At 35.0% G+C, this 12,460-nt stretch overlaps 1 pseudogene; it reads right to left on the bottom strand.

The window, feature by feature from the left end:
- Positions 1-893: 893 nt before the first annotated feature.
- LOC122305434 lies at positions 894-3,292 on the bottom strand (annotated as a pseudogene).
- Between the last annotated feature and the right edge of the window lie 9,168 nt (positions 3,293-12,460).

Genomic DNA, 12,460 nt, shown 5'->3' with positions numbered 1-12,460 from the left:
TGAGGGTAAAAATGAAATTTTGCTCCAATAAATCCATCACCATCTTGAAAAGGTTTTACATAATAGAATAATATGATTTGAGTCAATATCAGAGAAAAAAATAATCCTTCTCAATATCACATTTGCTACGAAAGTGCAGTTGCAATTAAATGTAAGTTAGTTGTCACAAATAATTTCATCACGAATGAACGCATATCTCACCGCAAAAATTTTATTATTTACAAACTTTTTCCGATGACGTGGCAGTTAATTCTCACGAGTTATTTGCCACCAAATAAAATTCCTCGGGAAAAAAACTCTATCCCAAAAACCACTATTTGTTAGCGTGGGGTGTACCTCCACGTTATATGAAATGTTGGTGGTTAAACTTAGTGTTAACAAAGGTTATGTGAAAACCTTTAAGATGGAGAAACTTTGCAAATTTTAGCATATGTGACTTTGAATAGGGGATGGAATACAAACTGCATGAGGCTTTTGAGCAATGTTTCCTACACTTCCTCTCCTTGCATTCGTATACAGTCTTATGGTTTCATATATATATATATATATATATATATAAGAATCAAATTATTAAGTTGTCCACAAAGATTTTAGATATTTCTATAATAATTTTACAAGATATCAGTTCTATTTTTGATGTGCGGTCATGTACAAATTATATTAATTATTTCATAAAGTACTTAAACTGATGCATGGTAATACCCTTTGACAGAGAGAAAAAATATCAAGCAGTTCTCATGCACCCAATAAGTCACTTCAATAGATTAATATTGATATGGGAAAGCTTATACCCATCAAAAAATTGCATACATAAGTAATCCATATATACGGAATCTCACCTTTGCTTTCCAAACCCCAAGTAATGTTGTATTGCTGGGCAATCAATAATAGTGTTGACAAATTCTAGAGTGATTAATTATCAAAGAAAATTAAAGCATCAATATTCCAAGTCATGGTAAAAAGAAGAAACTCTTCAGAACTTCTCAAAGCCACCTAGCTTTGCCCAACTCGTCCCAAGAACTAACGCTATAATTCATCATAACATAAGGGCTTATTTGAAGCAGAAGTACAAACTGGATATATAAATATAAAACACACGACAATTTTTTTTATTCTTTGATTGTTAGCACTCACTCTATCTTAAAACATCTAGCCTTTTGATAACAACACGTCATTCACCAAATTGTTTAGATTCAAGGAAGAAGAACCATGTGGTTCACTTGCTGCCTCTGCCAATTTTTTCCACTCCAGGGCCTTCTTCCTCATTTTCTGACACTTGTCTCCCTCCATAAACTCTCTCACAATCTTTTACAATTCCTCTCTCTTGACATCATTATCAATCTCCATGCCAATACCCCATTCATTGCATGTATACTTGCAGTTTGTTTGCTGATCTCCAGAGACTGGCCAACAAAGCATCGGCACTCCTGCACACACACTTTCAAGAATTGAATTCCACCCGCAATGTGTTAAGAACCCTCCAATCGAGGGTGGTTCAGCACTTCCTCTTGGGGGTACCAACTAGCTATTAAACTCCTTTCTTTTGTATCTACCACGAACTCAGGTGGCAAAATAGCCGATTCGCCAACGACTAAGTCGGGCCTAATAATCCACAAGAACAGATGCTTGCTATTTGCAAGTCCCCAAGCAAACTCATTCAACTGTTGTGGTGTCAGGACAGTTAAACTTCCAAAATTCACGTACACCACTGAGTTGGGTGCCTTAGAGTTAAGCCAACTGAGGCACTCGGTTTCTTCTTTCCATAAACTATACCCCATTGACTTAAGAGAGTCGTTGGGTGATTGATTGAGTAAGAGTTGGTGAGGGCCAATGGCGTATACGCGACGAAACATAGGGAAGAGTGCATCCAAAACTTCTTGCTCTAACGCATCAAATGTGTGAACTACAATAGCTGACGCTTCAGGAGCTCTCTTTGCAGCCTCAAAGATCAATTTGAAAAGTGCATCATTTGGATCTGTGGCTCGAACCATGGTTGGGAGATCCCTCATTCGGATATCTCTCATACCGGGAATCCAATCTATAACGGTTTCCAAATAGCCATTTGTTAAATAGCTCTCATCTGCGAAAGCAGAGAATTGTTTTAGTCTTAAGACTTGCAAGTAATCATAATAATCAAATCGAAGATTTCGGCAGGTATGCCTTTATCTTTACACCTTTAAGTGGTATAAAGCCTTTGTCCCTGAGCAAAGGAAACTGCATAAAACCCATTAGGCTGCAAGCAGAGATCGTGAAGAGCATTACAATAGGGACTCTGAGTTCTTGAGCCGCAGTGACAGTGAAAGGCAAGAAACCATCGGAGATAACACATGTTACCGGAATATTGAAATGTGAAGCTGCGGAGTTGAGTTTCAGAAGCAAGTCGGAAAATGGAGCCAAGAAGTTGTTGAGAATGGAATTGCAAAGCGAAAGGATGTCTTGGGTGGCATTGGAATTCAATGGAGGGAGGCTGTCTGGAATGGTTTTGAATTGGAAGTCAGGCAAGCCATGTAAGGAGTTGAGGCATCCAGATTGTAAAAAACGCTGGTGATTGAACTCGGTGTTGACAAAGGTTATGTGAAAACCTTTCCCATGGAGAAGCTTTGCAAATTTTAGCATGGCCTTTATGTGGCTTTGGAAAGGGGATGGAATACATACAGCATGAGGTTTATGAACTCCTACAGTTTTGGAATCCATTTTCCTCCTCTCCTTCGCTTCACTATGCCAGTACAAGAAGGTTTGCCTTTTGCGGCCAAATGATGGGCAATTCAAGGCTTCAAGCTATAAACTCCTGGTAATAAATGAGTGGACGTAAATCATGAGTCGGCATTTCCTTCTAATCTTCCTTGAACACGCTCGTGCTTTTCATCATCTAGCTTCATTCTTTCCCCTCTTCCTGTTTTTTTAATAGTTAAAAATGTTTAAAAAATAATCAAAAAAAATACAAAAAACTCACTTATACTAATATGTCTGTACACATTTAGTATTCAAACCTCGCGTTTAGTACAAGAAAGCAAACTGAGGAGAGCGTTCTTCCATACACCAAACTTTAAATAAAGCTATTGGGTCTATGAAAGCGACAATAGAATAGAAGACTAGAAAATTGTAAAGTTAAAACCAATTAAAAGAGAACCTTTGTGCAACGAACATAGTTTTAGAGAAGCTGCTTGAAATCGATATGATTTGGAAATCGCAGTGCTTGAGACTTGAGAGGAGTTGACATGGGAGTCTCAGAAGTCACCCACAGCTCTTTTATTCCACAAAACCCCCAATCTCTTTCCGCACCGCAAAATGGTCAAGTCGTAATCGCTTGATATTTGGGCCGAGATCTTTGGGAGTTTCCAGCCCATGAAAGCCCAGTCCTAATAATCTGGGCCTCATAACTTGGATTGTTCGGCGCATTTTGGATTTTGGGATGAAATTGAAATTTTGCTCCTATTGGCTTTCATAATCTACCATTTTCAAAAAGTTACGAGTAATCTTATACATTATACTATCATCTTATTTACATTCTATTATATATGATATGATATATTTATCATCATTTGATGATAAAAAAATATGTAATAAATAATTATTTAATAATAGTAAATCTGTCACATCTTATTTAGTGGGATGTAAGTGAAATGGTAGCATAGTGTATAAATTTTTTTTAAAAATTTATATGTAAATTGGTACGGATAATGAAATAATATAATTTGATTTTAAAAAAATTTAAAAATTAAATATTATCAAATCAACTACCGAATGATATTTTTTCATGTTAGCTTGCAAGTAAAAGCACTCGTATCATCCTTAAAAATATAAAAAATAGAAATCTGTCAGTACTGTTTATTAGAACTACCTTTACTTTATTTGAGCTAAATCTATCAAATTAAAAATATAAAAAATTATTAACTTTGACTTAAAAATGAGGTCCTTAAATCTTGTAACCAAAGGATTTACAAATGTTAATGAATTTGAAAAGAAGTTAGGTATAAAAATGAACATGAGAAAGGGTACTGCTAGAGACATGACTAAGCTTATTACTTGATGATATTGTAGAAAAAAAAATGTGTACACAAAGTCTTTATTTTTTAGGGTAATTGGTGTAAAATGATATATTAGGTTTAATTAAATATCTTAAACTATTATGTAAATGTGTAACATGAAGAAATCATCTTCCATTATTCTTATTCTATTCGTGACAGAAAGTTAAAAATGCATCAACCAACTTGAGTAGGGTGAGATAAGATTTGGGTTTGGAAGGAATTAAGGTTTGTTTGGTCCCGTTTGTAAGTTGGACTGAATTAATTTTAAATTGAGTCTAACATCTAAATACACAGCTTTCCAATTACTAAACTCATCTTAATTTAAGATCTCTTTATACTTGGGATCCACAACCTTTTTTACTTCAATACATCTTTATACGCAAGATCCATAACTTTTTTTAACTTTCTATAAATACATCTAAACTCATTTTAGGGATGCCCCATAAAACTAACTCTCTCATCTCAACTCACTACTATTTATAAAGAATTTAACTTATTTTAACTCAGCTCAACATCTAAATTGGGGCTTAATATGTCTTAGTTGAAATACTCCATCATTCTTTCCAAAAAAGATGACAGAACAGTACTAAATAATTCTCACCCAAAAAGACAATGAATGAGATGATCATGCGCAATATCCCCTTCAGAATGGCTTCTACAAGTAACAATATCCCCTCTAGAATGGCTTCTACAAGTAACTTCCCTTCCAAACTCAAGTGACGTAGTGTCTCTTGATTAGAATGGTGCCATCTTGGTTCTAATTATTTTGGAGTTCATGTCTTTCATTTTCATGCCTAATTTGGCTGCATGCGTATGTTCTCTGGGAGCAACCCATGTATAGAAAATGGAAATAACTGAAACAGTATCTCAAGTGAGAATAATTTTGAAAATAGAGATGTAAGACAGGACTTGGTTCAAGGAAGAGTAGCAAAGGCTTAGATCATGCACAAGACTTTTAACTTATGATTTTGATAGTAACAAAGTTTGAGAAATTTTAATAAGTACTTCTGTGCGCTCTCTTTTATGATTTTAGTATTTTAATTAAGAACAAGTTCTTTTATTATAAAAGATCTTTTAAACATGGTGCTTCAATAAGAATAAATATTTTATAGGAAAGGTTAGTAGCACTCTAGTTTCCTTCGATTTTATAAAAATGACGTCGTTACTAACCTTGGAGGAGCGGGGTGTTAGAGTTAGTATCAAAGTCCAAGTTGAAAGATTTTGTAAGCTTTATGAAAGAGTAGAAAATATTTTACAAATAAATAAACTTTTTCAAGGAAAAAAAAAATTTATTGGAAAATTTTTTATTGGAAAACAGAAAATGAAAAAAAAGAGAATTTTTAAGTCAAGGTCAATAGTAGCATTTTGTTTCCCTTGATTTCATAAAAATGACATCGTTCTTCATCTTAAGAGAGCGGGGTGTTACAAATCAACAAGATGACAACGTAAGGGTTTTTTTTTTTTTTTTTTTATTAATAACATGAGGCTTTTCACAGAAAAAATGAGAATTAACTCTAATGGTCATCTAACTCTATATTTAAAAAGCCTAGAATATATATAAATTATGGAAACTACAACAAATAATTAATTGACAACAACGGCTACATAATTATAAAAACTAAGACTCTATATATAAGAGAATAAGCTAAGCTGTCCAACATGCAATCAAATAACTTAAGAATTTCCCAGTCCCCGCTCTCTCTCTAGATGAGTTATCTTTGTCTCGAAAATGAGTTAGGCCCCTCACTGTAGCCCTTTTGTTCGTTTCCAGAAACCCTCACTTTAGACTTTCCTTTTGTGGAAGCCTTTTAGGCAACTAGAACCTTTAACCTTAGTATCCTAGAGAACAATCTGTCATCCAAATCTCTTTTTGTTTAAACTCCCAGTCAACCCTTCCAGTATTCCTTATCCCTCATTAGTCTGGACCACCAACCAGAAACTTCTTTCACCTTCCTCATTTTCGGAAACCCTCGCATCATCCTCTTAAACAGAGTAAGCACCATGTTGGCCATAGAGGAAGAAATTAATAGTCTCATCAGTCAAGCATGGGCTCTTTCATGAAATGATCTGCAGCTGGAGCTGGAGACGATTACGGCGAAAAAAATTTTCAATCTGTTTTTGATTGGTAAGCTCGTCTCTACAAGGCCTCTCAATAAAAATGCTCTCCATGTGACTATAAAGGCTGTATGAAGCTTCGTAATAGGGTTGATCATGAGGATATAGAAATGAATACTTTCCTTTTTACTTTCCATTCTCAACAAGATAAGGAAAGGATTCTTGAGAATAGACCATGGAATTTCAAAAGGTTTCACATGGTTCTGAAAAACTGGCTACCGGGGTTGAGTATCCAAGAAGTGTAGTTAAAAAGATCTGTTTTTTGGGTCCAAATCCATGGATTACCTTTAGAAATGCTCACTAACCAAAATGCAGAACATATTGGTGTAGTTCTCGAAAATTTGCTTGAAGTAGACAGAACCTCCATATTTAGTGTAGCATTGAGGAGATACTTGCGTGTTAAGGTTGCAATTGCTATAGAAAAACCTCTTCCTAAAGGTTTTGACTTGAATAGACTTGAGAGAATTCCAAAAAAAAAAAATCTTGCTTAAATATGAACGTTTGTTTGATTTTTGTTACTGATGTGGCACTCTTGGTCATGTTACTCTAGCTTGTCCATTCCACGCTTTGGTTCCAGACCGGTCAAGATATGGACTTTGGATGAGAGCTGAAGCTCCCCTCAATTAATATGTATCATCCCAAGGTATCAACTGGGAAGACTTTTTTCAATAAACATAAAGGAAAAATTTTCGTTGACAAAGTTAATTATTATTCTAAGCTCCAGAATAGTGGAAACATTATAAACATCTTTACTGGGGTCTCTAATGCGGATACATGGTCTAGCCAAACTTGTGGCAAGGCTCCAATGGAAGCCGTAAGTCATCTAGAACAGCAGAAACATATTGGGGGAGAAGATGAACAGTGGGCCTCCAAAGTCTCTTCCAAGCCACTTAATTTCCCAAGCCCAATATCAATTCATTCTAACAACAGACCCATCTCGAGCCTACCCCAAGAGATCTCTGGATGCTCAGTAACCTCTTCAATGCAGCAGGCCTCCCATTTACTGCATCTCTGCAAAAATACAGCTTTCCCCCACTGAAGCCGTCGACAAGAAGTCTTCTAAAACCTAACAAACCTGAGCCCTTAATGCCAAGTTAGAAACCCATGCTACAGCCTAGTTAGAGCTTTTTGGTCTATCAGCAAATATTGAAGAATTTTGACCTGCTACAAAGAAATGGGCCCACATTCATGAATTTGAAAAAATAGGCTACTTGCTTTGACCCAAGCCCAAAATCCTGGCTTCCAACAGCCCCAACAACAGGCACTTGGCAGGCCCATTTGAAGGCCAAATGGGAACCAAAGGCCCAAACCTAAGTAAATAAAATCATCTTAGCCATACCAACCCAATCCGAATCCTCTCCTGTCCCAATTCTACTAGCCCAAACATCAAAACCTAAGCTAACCCAATATCTTGCCCAAGCTCAGATGAAACCGATGAAGGATATAGCCGAAAAGAAAGAAATGAAACTCAATCCCTATTGCCATCAAAAACTTAGCTTCAACCCTTCCTCCCCTCTAAAAAATGAAGAAACGAAAAAACCCACCCTCTAAGACTGAACCTATATCTCTGCTGGATGCATGTGAAAGGATTACAAAGAGGAGGCTAACTCATTCAGAGGTGGAGACTCCACAAAAAAGGGGAAAAAAAAAAAAAAACAGTTGTGCTGCGTGTGATGGTAAGCTACCCTGAACTGCAAGAAGAAATTGGAGATATTAAAGATATAGATCAGACTCGAGCAGCAATAAAGAAACTGCAAGGTGAAAGGAAGATGGTCAGAATGGAGAAATTTCCAGAGAAATCAACAGAAAGAGTCCTGGAAGTCACCAAGAAAGATGGTAAAAATTTCAATCACTCTGCTCAACAAATTTCTTGTGTCGATTCAGTAGTCAAGGTGGCGGGCCACAGCCTGTCACCTCCTCAGATATGAGGATTTTATCATAGAATTGTAGAGGTATTGCTCGACCTCTAGCAATTCGTAGTCTGCAGTCACAAATCAGGCAGCATCACCCTAATTGAATTTTCCTCTTTGAAACTCTATTATGTGATGATAGTACGGATAGTATTGTACATAGGTTTGGTTTTTCTTTGTATTTGCATGTCCCTCCCCCGAAGAAATGGGGAGGCCTACTGTGTATGTGGCGTATGAGATTGAAAGTGGAACTAGTCTTTGTAAATAGTAAAATAATAGCTTTATTAGTGTAGTCGAACCTTGCACATATACCTTGGCTTCTTTTTTTGATTTACTCTCCAGCACAAACCCAAGAAAAAAATTATTTATGGACCTTGATTAGTGCAATTGCAGATTATTTCCCTGGCCCAATCTTATTAGGACTAGGAGACTTTAACTCAATGCTGAGTCAATCAGAAAAAATAAGGGGAAAACCTTTCACTTCTTCCTTACGTCCTACTGGCCTTAGTCTTTTTATGAATTAGTTTGGACTAGGAGATCTAGGGTATGATGGCTCTAAATTCACTTGGACTAATAATTGATTTGGAAGGAGTCATATTAGGGAAAGATTAGATAGATGGATAGCAAATTCTGAGTGGACTCTTCTTTTCTCTAATACAAAAATTCTCCACCTTCCTATCCATACCTCGGATCATGCTCCCCTTCTGCTCAGTACCTCAGCTACAAGGAAAGCACCTAGATCTTTAAGTTTGAAGAATTCTGGGCCTGAGATCCTAATTGCTTTGGGGTCATTAAAAGTACTTGGGAGAAATCCTTTACCGACTCTCCTTTCTCTATTCTCTCACAAAAAGTAAAATCTTTGAGTATTGCACTCAAAATTTGGAATAGAGAAAGCTTTGGACATATTCAATCCTCCATTAAAAATCTCAATCTCAGCTTGTCCCAAGTTCAGTCTGAAATTCCTTCTGAATCTACATTTCTTCTTGAGCAACACCTAAAATCTTGTTTGTCTGAACAACTGAAAATGGATGAGATTCTCTGGAGATAGAAGTCAAGGCTTTAGTGGTTGACAACCACAGACCTCAACACGAATTTTTTTCATGACTTCCACTATGCATAGAAGAAGGAATGATATTCAATTTCTCAAGAACTCTTTAAATCAATGGGAAAATAATCCAGCCACCATTAAAACTATGGTTTTGGAGAATTTCAACTAGATTTATCAATCTTCCAATCCTAATTTCCCTACTAATTTAGAACATTTTTTCCCGCAAAAGATTTCTTCTGATGATAATGATTTTCTCTGTGGCATCCCCTTTGAAGAGGAAATCATGACAACTATCAAGCAAACTCATTCTTCTAAATCCCCTGGTCCTGATGGGTTTACTGGTTTAATTTATAAGTATTATAGGGGATTAATTCGAAAGGAGATCATTCAAGCTATTAAATACTTTTTCAATATGGGCTTTCTCATGCAAGAGCTTAACCATACGCATATTGCTTTAATTCCAAAGATTGAATCACCTACCAGTGTCAATCAATTTAGTCCACTCAGTCTGTCAAATGTTTGCTATAAGTTTATTGCAAAAATCCTATAAAATATTATTTAATAAAGAATTACATTAAATTAAACTTAATGGATAAAAAATATTTTTTAATTTAATTATTTATTTTAATTGAAGATTAGTAACCTTTTGAATTTGATAACTCGTTTCTTTGTGTCGCAACAATTGATGTTTTTATTAATATTGTAACCAATGGATTCATAAATGCTAATGAATTTGAATAGAAGTTAGCTGGTATAAAATGAACATGAGAAAGGGTGCTAAAGACATGACTAAGCTTATAATTTTATTTTATTTTTTTGATAACCAGAAAATCATTTATTAAAATCAAATAAAATCATTACAAATATAGTTCTTATCAAGCCAAATAGCTTGACTTACAAATTAAAGACAATAATTCCACTACATCACATCATCATCAACTTCCCATACATGTCTTGCCAACTGGTGAGCCACCATATTACCTAATCAATTAACATGCTCAACTTTTACTTCTCGAAAACCTCTCATGAGTCTGCGAATATCTTGTAGAATAAAATCAAAGTCTGTTAGAAACTTAGATATATCGTTCAAAGTATGAACAAGTATCAAACAATCAATTTTTAACAACACTTTTGGAACTCTCCATTGAGCACATAATTGTAATTCCCTTAGCAAAACAGTAGCCTCAATAAATTCTATAGAAGGGACTTCCCTTTTAGCTTTGCTACAAGCCACTACAACATCACCATTATGATCTCTAGGAATCACTCTAACCCCAGGAGAATTTTGATCACCAAAGGTAGCCCTATCAACATTCAATTTCAAATATTCAATATCTTAATGATATTGTAGAGAAAAGATGTGTACACAAAGTCTTGATTTTTTAAGGAAATTGGTGTAAAATGATATATTATCTTCAATTAAATAACTTAAACTATTATGTAAATGTGTAACATGAATAAACCATCTTCTTCGGAACCTAATATGGTATTGATCTTTGCCTTACACCCATTATGTTTCTTTGGCCTCGGTTTAAAAATATTCGACGTTATGCTCACAGACGTGCCTTAATAGACACAAGCAAGAGTGAAATACCTTATTTTCCCATCATCTCCAATTTTAGAACTTCGCTTTGTCACCCCAAACCCAACATGCTTTGCATACCTTGTGTAATATGTCCTGACTTCCCCAACTTATGAAAATGACATTCCTGCCCTTGACTCTTCAATAGCATTCTTATTTCCATTATTTTATTCCATCCTTACATAGACATAACATAACAAATAAAGACGAAAAAAAAATAATAACCCTGCAAAGAAAAAAAATTCAATGAAGCATGTTAAAAAAGTCAATAATACATCAAATACAGCATACAAATAGCAAAAACACACACATCATACATCCAATGCATTTTCATATATATCATCATTGAACTTCATATGAGGCAAATTTGAAGTTATGAATTTATCATTTGTATTAATTTTGAATCAACTTTAATTATGGGTCAAAACATCTGGTTTATTGTATGAAGTTAAAAAAGTCCTATTTAATTATGTTTGGTTTCAGTTGTAAGTTAAAATACACATACTTGGTTTAAAAAATATGTTTGTAAGTTAATTAATATGCCTGAAAGCATAATTATCATATTATTTAATTAGGATATGTATTAAAGTTAATTCTGTTTGGTTTCACTTATATTTACATAAAATAGTCCTATTTAACTTACAAGTGAACCAAATGTATATTCAACTGATCACACGAGCAAATTCTAACTATCACATTCCTACCCCAAAAGTCACAGTTTTCAAACAAATTGTAAATGCTTAAACGACTTAGGAGTACGCGATAGTTAGTAACTGCAATTTTATTGTAGAACCAATTGATCACACAAGGCACAGTAGAGGTAAGACAGTGCATTGCGAAGGTGGGCTCGAGAGTTGGGCTTGTCGTTTGGGCTTCAGGGGTGGGCTCGATGTCTTTTGGGCTTGACAGTGGCAGCCCACAAAAAAAACAAACGAAAACCAACGCCGTTCACGAATGCAACGAGAGAGAGAGAGAGAGAGAGAGTGGCATATCTCATCACAAAAATTTATTATTTACAAATTTTTTCTGATGATGTGGCAGTTAGTTCTCACGAGTTATAACTCATGACAAATAAAATGGCTAATTACAAATATTTCATGCCAACTTTTTCCTGACAACATAGATTTCGTAGCAAAGATTACTTATTTGCCACCAAATAAAATTCCTCAGAAAAAACTCCATCCCAAAAACCACCATTTGTTAGCGTGGGACCTCCATGTTAAATGAAATGTTGGTGGTTAAACTTAGTGTTATCAAAGGTCATGTGAAAACCTTTAAGATGGAGATACTTTGCAAATTTTAGCATGGTTTTTATGTGACTTTGAATTGGGGATGAAATACAAACTGCATGAGGCTTATGAGCACTGTTTCCTACACTTCCTCTCCTTGCATTCGTATACAGTCTTATGGTTTCATATATATATATATATATATAAGAATCAAATTATTAAGTTGTCCACAAAGATATTTTGATGTGCGGTCATGTACAAATTACATTAATTATTTCATAAAGTACTTAAACTGATGCATGGTAATCCTTTGACAGAAAAATAAAATATCAAGCAGTTCTCATGCACCCAATAAGTCAGTTCAATAGATTAATATTGATATGGGAAAGCTTATACCCATCAAAAAATTGCATACATAAGTAATCCATTCTCACCTTCGTTTTCCAAACCCCAAGTAATGTTGTATTGCTGGGCAATCAATAATAGTGTTGACAAATTCTAGAGTGATTAATTATCAAAGAAAATTAAAGCAGCAATATTCCAAGTCA

Source organism: Carya illinoinensis, chromosome 3, assembly GCF_018687715.1.
Source record: "Carya illinoinensis cultivar Pawnee chromosome 3, C.illinoinensisPawnee_v1, whole genome shotgun sequence".
NCBI lineage: Eukaryota > Viridiplantae > Streptophyta > Magnoliopsida > Fagales > Juglandaceae > Carya > Carya illinoinensis.
The sequence above is the reverse complement of the archived record's forward strand: the minus strand, read 5'-3'. Positions and strand labels throughout refer to the sequence as shown.